Source organism: Meleagris gallopavo, chromosome Z (genome assembly GCF_000146605.3).
Source record: "Meleagris gallopavo isolate NT-WF06-2002-E0010 breed Aviagen turkey brand Nicholas breeding stock chromosome Z, Turkey_5.1, whole genome shotgun sequence".
NCBI lineage: Eukaryota > Metazoa > Chordata > Aves > Galliformes > Phasianidae > Meleagris > Meleagris gallopavo.
In genome coordinates this window covers 17,859,328-17,867,292 of record NC_015041.2, presented here as the reverse complement: position 1 = coordinate 17,867,292, position 7,965 = coordinate 17,859,328, and the positions used below count along the sequence as shown (strand labels likewise).

Genomic DNA, 7,965 nt, shown 5'->3' with positions numbered 1-7,965 from the left:
TCTCAATCCATCGAACTCGGGCCAGCGTGTCGGCTTCATCATTTCCCGGTGACTGTAGGGGCTGATGACCAGAAACATGGTAGACACGTACAGTCCTGTGTTTGACTGTATTCCATATGTCTAACCACATGTCCTTGCCCCAGATCGGCCGGGCATGGATAGTCCATTCTTGGGTGGCCCACTGTGTAATCCACAAAGTGAGCCTTCGGTACACAGCCCAACTATCCGTACAGATGTTCAGGATACCATCACCAGGTTCCTTAGTTATAACCATCCACACGGCTCACAGTTCTGCCCATGGGCTGCTCTGACCATCCCCCTCATCAAACCAGATTGTCTCAGTAGAAGGATGGTATGCTATTGCTCTCCACTTGCTCGGATTGCCCTTGCTGGATCCATCTGTGTACCAAGCATCTTCAGGGATAGGGTATTTTCCCTCCTGAACGGGACTCTTCTGCGGTGGAGCGACCAGTATTCCTTTCGGTGCATCACTGTGATATGTTCCTGGGCTTAGGATCTTCTGAAGTTCTTCTTTCAAAGGGGATGAAGACAGACTGCTCTGAGTCGGATGTCAGCAGGAGATCATCAATATAGTGATACAAGTTAACGTGATCCGGGTTTTTCCAGTCGGCCAGGTCATGCGCCACTAGATTATGATAATGTTGGTGAATGCACGTACCCCTGTGGCAGGACCTTTAAGGTCCACTGCCTGCCTCCCCATGTGAATGCAAATTGATCTTGCGATTCTTCAGTAATTGGGATACTAAAGAATGCATTTGCTAGATCTAGGACACAATGATAGGTTTTTATCTCCCTACTCAATGTGTCCATTAGGGAAGCAATATTGGGTAGAGCCACGTGAATAGGTGGCGTGACCTTATTTAATTCTCTGTAATCTACCGTCATTCTCCATGTGCCATCCGACTTTCGCACTGGCCATATGGGGGAATTATAGGGGCTCTGGGCAGGTCTAACATCCCTCGTCACGCCATGATCAAGTCTCTTGCTTCAGGTGGTTCAGGCATTGTAGCCCAAGACACCTGAGGGACCTTATTTTTTTCTGTTGGGAATAATGAAATCCTCTAAATTCCATGTCGACGTCGGTACTGTTCCTATAACTCTTACCCTTGGTTTCTTAGGGTAGTTCTGGAATCTCTGATTGTCTTTCAGCTGTGGAGACAGCTGTAGGAGGATGTGATTGGGCTGGCTGTCTATCTTTGCAAATTGGACCCCAGCCCAAATAAGGTCATTAAACATTTGTTTACGTGAAACCCTTATGGGCCCTGACTGAGAGTTCCACACAGGTGGCCTCTTGGTTTTAACTACTGGGAGCACCTCTGCTTCTTCTACCACTCGGATATTGAGCCTAGTGCGCAGACGCTCTGTCTCCCCCAGATCAGCTACTAACTGGGCAGCTTGTCGAACCACAGCTTCCGAGGCCACCAGAGGGTTTAATATCGAAACCAAGCTCCCATATAGGTGGGAAGGGGCCTGTTGTAAGATTAAATCTCGCATACCTGCCAAGAAGTTTATCATATCTGGGCTATCAAATGAGTCCTCGTATATCGCTTCTCTCATACCTAATTCACGAATGTAATTTTGAAGGTCCTCCATGGAGGACCATAGCCCTGTGTTTAATGGAATATCTGATTTGTTCGGCCAAACCATGCGGCATGCTACCATTAACCAGTCTATTATTGAATGGTTCTCATTGCTATACTGGACAGCAGCGTATAGTCTCTGCCTGACAGCAGGGTATACCGTTATGGTGGCCAGCTTTGCTACTTCTGGCCCATTAACCATGACACTTTCCGCCCCTGAATCCCATAATCTAAGCAACCATGCAGGTACACTCTCTCAGCCTCTGCCGAGATCACTGCACCATATCCATTAATTCGGTTGGAGTATATGGCCTAGCCGTTACATGTAAATGCGTTTCGGCAGGGGACCATTGGTCAGGGGGCACCCTCGCCGGTCTATCTTGTATCTTCTTCGTCTTTTGAGTTATAATAGGATGGAGCTCCAGGGAGTCCGCCGTAAGTGGAACCTCTAGATCTGACAGAGTTTCTGCTTTCCTGTTCAACCAGGTCCGCTACTTCAGAGGTATGACTATTGTCTATTGAAATACTGCGGACCTGACCTAGAAACTGTAAAATTGTTTTTTTCCTGTTAATACATTAAGTTCCTGTTTCAGTTTGTCAATACAGGCTTTTAATAGTGGATTTTCATTTTCTAAAGTGTCTGATCTTGTCTCTGTTTGATTTAAGGCATTTAACAGTGGCCATGCCACTGTGGATGCAGTTAACTGCCTTTCTTTTGTGGTTAGACTGTCTTTGTTTAGTCCTTGAAAGTATTCTGTCATGCATACTGGGGAAATATTCCCCATAGTACGCAGGAGACTCCTTTTCTCAATTAGGGTCGCTAATTGATAATAATGAGATCCCAGAAACCCTAGGATCTGCCCAGAGATCATTTTATCTAGGGGAATGGTGTTCTCCCCCTGACTCATTTATAGAAATTACACAGAAAAGCCATGATATAAAGTATATTTGGCCTGCCTGGCTCACCAATTGTACAATCAATGAATATACAGATGATATAGTATATCCAGGAATTTGGCTGATATAATTATTATACTAGACTAAGAAAAAAGGACATTCACTCTATCCTGGGCCCACACAATAGACTCCAGTAGAGCAGATGTCCAGAAAAGATCCTTCCCCACTGGCAGTCAGCTCTTAAATGGGTCTAGGAGAGGTGGAGCCAGGCTCCACCCCTTCCTGCAGCACAGGTGAATTGCCTTCACCTGTGCTCCTGTGGCTGACTCATTGCTCACCTCAGGTGATTAATCAGAGGTTCAGGCAGTGATTCAGCAGCCCCATATACAAATGGTAACGAAAATGCTAAGCCAAGTCGAAAAGAAAGTCAAGCTGACTAAAATCCAACTAGAGAATTTTCATGGTTTTACAATTTTTGTTATCAGTAGTCTACATCATAACATCATGTAGAGCACTGGGAGTTAAAGAGTTTATCATGGAATCACTCGGGTTGGAAAAGACCTTAAAGATCACCAAGTCCAACCACGATCTAACCATACTACCCTAACAACCGTTTGCTAAATCATGTCCCTGAGTACCACATCCAAACATTTTTTAAACGAATCCAGGGATGGTGACTCAATCACCTCCCTGGGGAGCCTATTCCAGTGCTTAACAACCTTTTCTGTAAAGAAGTGTTTTCTAATATCCAACCTAAACTTACCCTGGTGCAACTTAAGGCCATTTCCCCTTATCCTGTCACCAGTCACCAATGAGAAGAGACCAAGCCCACTCTCTCTGTAAGCACCTTTCAGATATTGAAAGAGAGCAATAAGGTCTCCCCTCAGCCTTCTTTTCCCCAGACTAAACAGCCCCAGTTCCTTCAGTCTCTCCTCGTAAGGCATATTCTCCGAGCCCTTCACAAGCCTTGTTGCCCTTCTTTAGACCCGCTCCAGCACCTCAATGTCTTTTCTGTACTGAGGTGCCGAAAACTGAACACAGTATTTGAGGTGAGGCCTCACCAACACTGAGTACAGGGTCAGGATGACTTCCCTAGTCCTGCTCACCACACCATTCCTGATACAAGCCAGGACGCCATTGGCCTTCTTGGCCACCTGGGCACACTGCTGGCTCATATTCAGCTGACTGTCCATCAGTACACCAAGGTCCCTTTCCATCAGGCAGCTTTCTAGCCACTCCTCCCCAAACCTGTAGGGTTGCCTGGGGTTGTTGTGAGCAAAATGCAGCACTCGACACTTGGCCCTATTGAAACTCATACAGTTAACTTTGGCCCATAGATCCAGGTCCCTCTGTAGTGCCCTTTTCCCCTCAGGCAGATCAACACTCTCTCCCAACTTGGTGTCTGCAAACTTACTGAGGGTGCACTCAATCCCCCTATCAAGATCATTAATCATTAATCAAGATCATTAATTAATGCTCCAGTTCCATGAATTGACAAAATTTCTGGGTACTTGGTTCTCAAATAACTACATATCCCAGAAGACTTAAACTTTTCTGTTTCCATTTTCCATTTAGAGGGAAAGATAAAACTGTTTGCAAGTCATGAGACAGTCCCATTCTTTTACTGCTAGTCTCTGTGGTGTGTGCTCCCCAGCCATCTCACCTTCAGCATTAGAGTAAGGCCTTCGGTTTTTGGACACACTGGAAAAACAGTTCAATGCATAATGGCAGCGTGTAGAATCACATGGCCAAACAAAAGTGATGTACCAATAAATACTGGTTTGTGGACTTCAATGGAGGAACTTCAAAATTACATTAGGGAATTGGGAACGATGCAGGCAATTTATGATGATGCTTTTGAGAGTCCAGACCTGGTTAAGATTTCGGGAGGGATGAGGGTCCTCATATTACAACTAGCTCCTCCCCAACAATATTGTACACTGCTGTCCATACTAAACCCTTTAGTGGCCTCGGTGGACATTATCCAACAAGCTGTCCAGTTGGTGGCTGATCTAGGGGAGACAGAGCACCTTCAGTCCAGGTGCACTATCTGGATGTTGGAAGGGGCAGAGGTCCTCCCTGTAACTAGGAGACCCACCCCATGGACTTGTCAATCAGGACCCATATGGGTATCCTGAAAACAGGTGTTTAATGATTTAATCTGAGCTGGGGTTCAATTTGCAATAACTGACTGCCAGCCCAATTATGTCATCCTCCAGTTACAGAGGCAGATGGAGGAAAATCAAAAGCTTCAAAATATCCCCAAAAAGCAGGGGTAAGAATTATTGAACAAGTACCAATGAGAACATGGAACCTGGAAGATTTCCTAGTTCTCAACAAATGGAAAAAACCTCAAGTGACCTGGCCCACTCTGCCCAAGCCACTTGAGGAAAAAGAACTGTCGACTGCAGAGTTACTTGCATGATGGGGGATGCCAGCCCCCCTGCACCAAGGCCACCAGGTGGGACCCGAGGCCCTATGTTGAATTGACTATTTTTTGGTCCTGAAAGAACATACAGCAAGTGATAGCGTTAGTAGACATGGGTGCAGAAACGTTGATTATTTATAGTGATCCAACTAAATTTCATGGAGATACGGTGATGATTGTTGGGTTTGGGGGACAGACGATCCCTGTAACCCAGACATGGTTGAAACTGGGGGTTGGGCATCCCAGAGTATATACTGGACATAGATATACTATGGGGTCTGACTCCCCAGACGACTGTGGGAGAGTTCAGACTAAGAAAGGGATGTATTAGTATCAGGGAGGTGCAGGGGATATTAAGAGGCCATGTGAAAAATGAGCCTATTCACCTGTCAGAGCCGCACCGGATTACTAATACTAAACAGTATAGACTCCCAGGGGGGCAAGAAGAAATTTCCAGAATGTTGCAGTAACTAGAAAAAGTAGGGGTCATAAGACCTGCTCACAGCCCATATAGTTCCCCCATATGGCCAGTACAAAAGTCAGATGGCACGTGAAGAATGACAGTGGATTACAGAGTATCACATAAGGTCATGCTGCAAATTCATGCAGCCATACCCAATATTGCCTCCCTGATGGACACATTGAGTAGGGAGATAGAAACCTACCACTGTGTCCTAGACTTGACAAATGCCTTCTTCAATATTCCCATCCATTAAGTATCGCAAGATGAGTTTGCATTTACATGGGGAGGCAGGCAGTGGACCTTTCAGGTCCTGACACAAGGGTACATGCATTCACCAACCTATTATCATAAATTAGTGGCGTGTGAGCTAGCAGATAAGAATAATCCTAATAACATTCAAACTGTACCACTATATTGATGATCTCATGTTGACGTCTGACTCAGCGGAGGCATTAGGAAAGACAGCAGATTCACTGACTATCTATTTACAAGAGAAAGGATGGGCTATAAAGCCACAGAAGGTGCAAGGACCAGGCCTATTGGTAAAATTTCTCAGTGTAGTTTGGTCAGGAAAGACCAAAGAACTACCCAGTGCAATAAAATACAAGGTTCAGGCATTACCAGTCCCTACCGTGCCAAGGCAGTTGCATGAATTCTTGGGTATATTGGAATACTGGCATTCATTTATACTCCACGTAGTGCAGCTACTGTGGCCTTTGTATCAACTCATTTAAAAAGTCCAAAAATGGAACTGGAGGAAAAAGAAAAAGGCCTTCCAGCAAACAAAACTAGCTGTTAAACAGTCCCAGGCACAGGGTATATTTGATCCCACCCTTCCAGCCAAACTTGATGTTCATGTAACTCAGGACAGGTTTGGCTGGGGCCTATGGCAGCACCAAAATTACATTTGAACCCCAGTTGGATTCTGGTCTCAGGTCTGGCATAGAGCAGAAGAAAGGTACAGTATGATAGAAAAATAGCTATTGGCTGCCTACTCTGCATTACAGGGGGTAGAGCCAATGACCCAAACTTCTGAAGTCATAGTGAAGACGACCTTGCCAATTCAGGAGTGGGTGAAAGATCTGACTCACCTTCCTAAGACAGGGGTGGCCCAAGCACAGACAGTGGCACGATGGTTTGTCTATCTCAGCCAGAGGAGTATTCTGTCTTTGTCACCATTTAAAGATTTCCAGAATATCCTAGGCCCAGTGACATATCACAGTGATGCACCAGAAGAGACAATGGTTGCTCCACCATGGAAATATCCCATTCCTGAAGATGCCTGGTATATGGATGGATCCAGCAAGGGTAACATGAGCAAGTGGAGAGCAGTGGCAAACCATCCCTTCACTGAAACAATCTGGTTTGAAGAGGGGGATGGTCAAAGTAGCCAATGGGCAGAACTGCGAGCTGTGTGGATGGTTATAACCAAGGAACCCGGTGACGGTATCCTGAATATCTGCATGGATAGTTGGGCTGTGTACTGGAGGCTCACTCTTTGGATTGCACAGTGGGCCACCCAGGTCTGTATTATTTGCGCCCGACCAATCTGGGGCAGAGATATTAAGAGATATTAAGTTAGATATATGGAATACAGTCAAATACAGGACCATTGATGTCTACCACGTTTCTGGCCACTCTGCAGGAAAAGATGAAGCCAACACACTGGCTTGAGTTCGTTGGACTGAAGATTCACCATCCGAGATCATCACCCGCTGGTTACATCAGAAGCTGCAGCATGTAGGATAAAGACAATGCGGGCAGCTGCTAAAGCATGGGGGCTGCCCATGCAACTGTTTGATATAGTCCAGGAATGCCGAGACTGTGATGCTTGCTCCAAGATGAGACTGAGACAGTTGCCCAAGACAACAGCCCATTTTGCTAGAGGACACAATCCTCTCCAGCGATGGCAGGTCGATTACATTGGGCCTCTCCCTTGATCTGAAGGTGTGAGATATGCCCTGACCTGCGTCAACACAGCAAGTGGACTAATGCAGGCCTATCCAGTGCCAAGAGCGAAACAGGCATATACCATCAAGGCACTCACCAAGTTGATGGCCGCCTACTGGACACCTCAAGTCATCGAGAACAACCAAGGGACACATTTTACTGGTACAACAATACAGTGCTGGGCAGAAGAAAATAACATCAAATGGTGATTCCACCTGCCATATAATCCAACGGGGGCAGGCCTCATTGAACGTTATAATGGTATTCTTAAGGCTGCCCTGAAGACAGACTCCCAGTCCCTGCAGGGGTGGACGAAAAGACTATATGAAACCTTGCGGGTCCTGAATGAAAGGCCCCAATACGGCAGACCCAGCGCCCTGAGAATGTTGCAGGCAACATGGGCCACCCCGCTTAGGATCCAAATTACGGGCACTGATCATCAGTTAAGACCCCAGATTGAATTGTACCAACATGCGTTGCGATATTGTCATGGTTTTATATTTTTTTTTTGTTTTGGTTTGGTTCTCAGTATTCCGCATCAATACATCATGTAGTATACTGGGAGTTAAAGTGTTAATGCTCCAATTCCAGGCACCTATCCCTATACGTTACAGAAGTCATGGGAT

At 45.9% G+C, this 7,965-nt stretch overlaps 1 protein-coding gene across 1 annotated transcript in view; it reads right to left on the bottom strand.

Annotated features, from left to right (window-relative positions):
- Positions 1 to 7,965, bottom strand: part of LOC104914906 (zinc finger SWIM domain-containing protein 6-like) — a 537,827-nt gene that overhangs the window by 9,059 nt on the left and 520,803 nt on the right. The window lies entirely within an intron of this gene.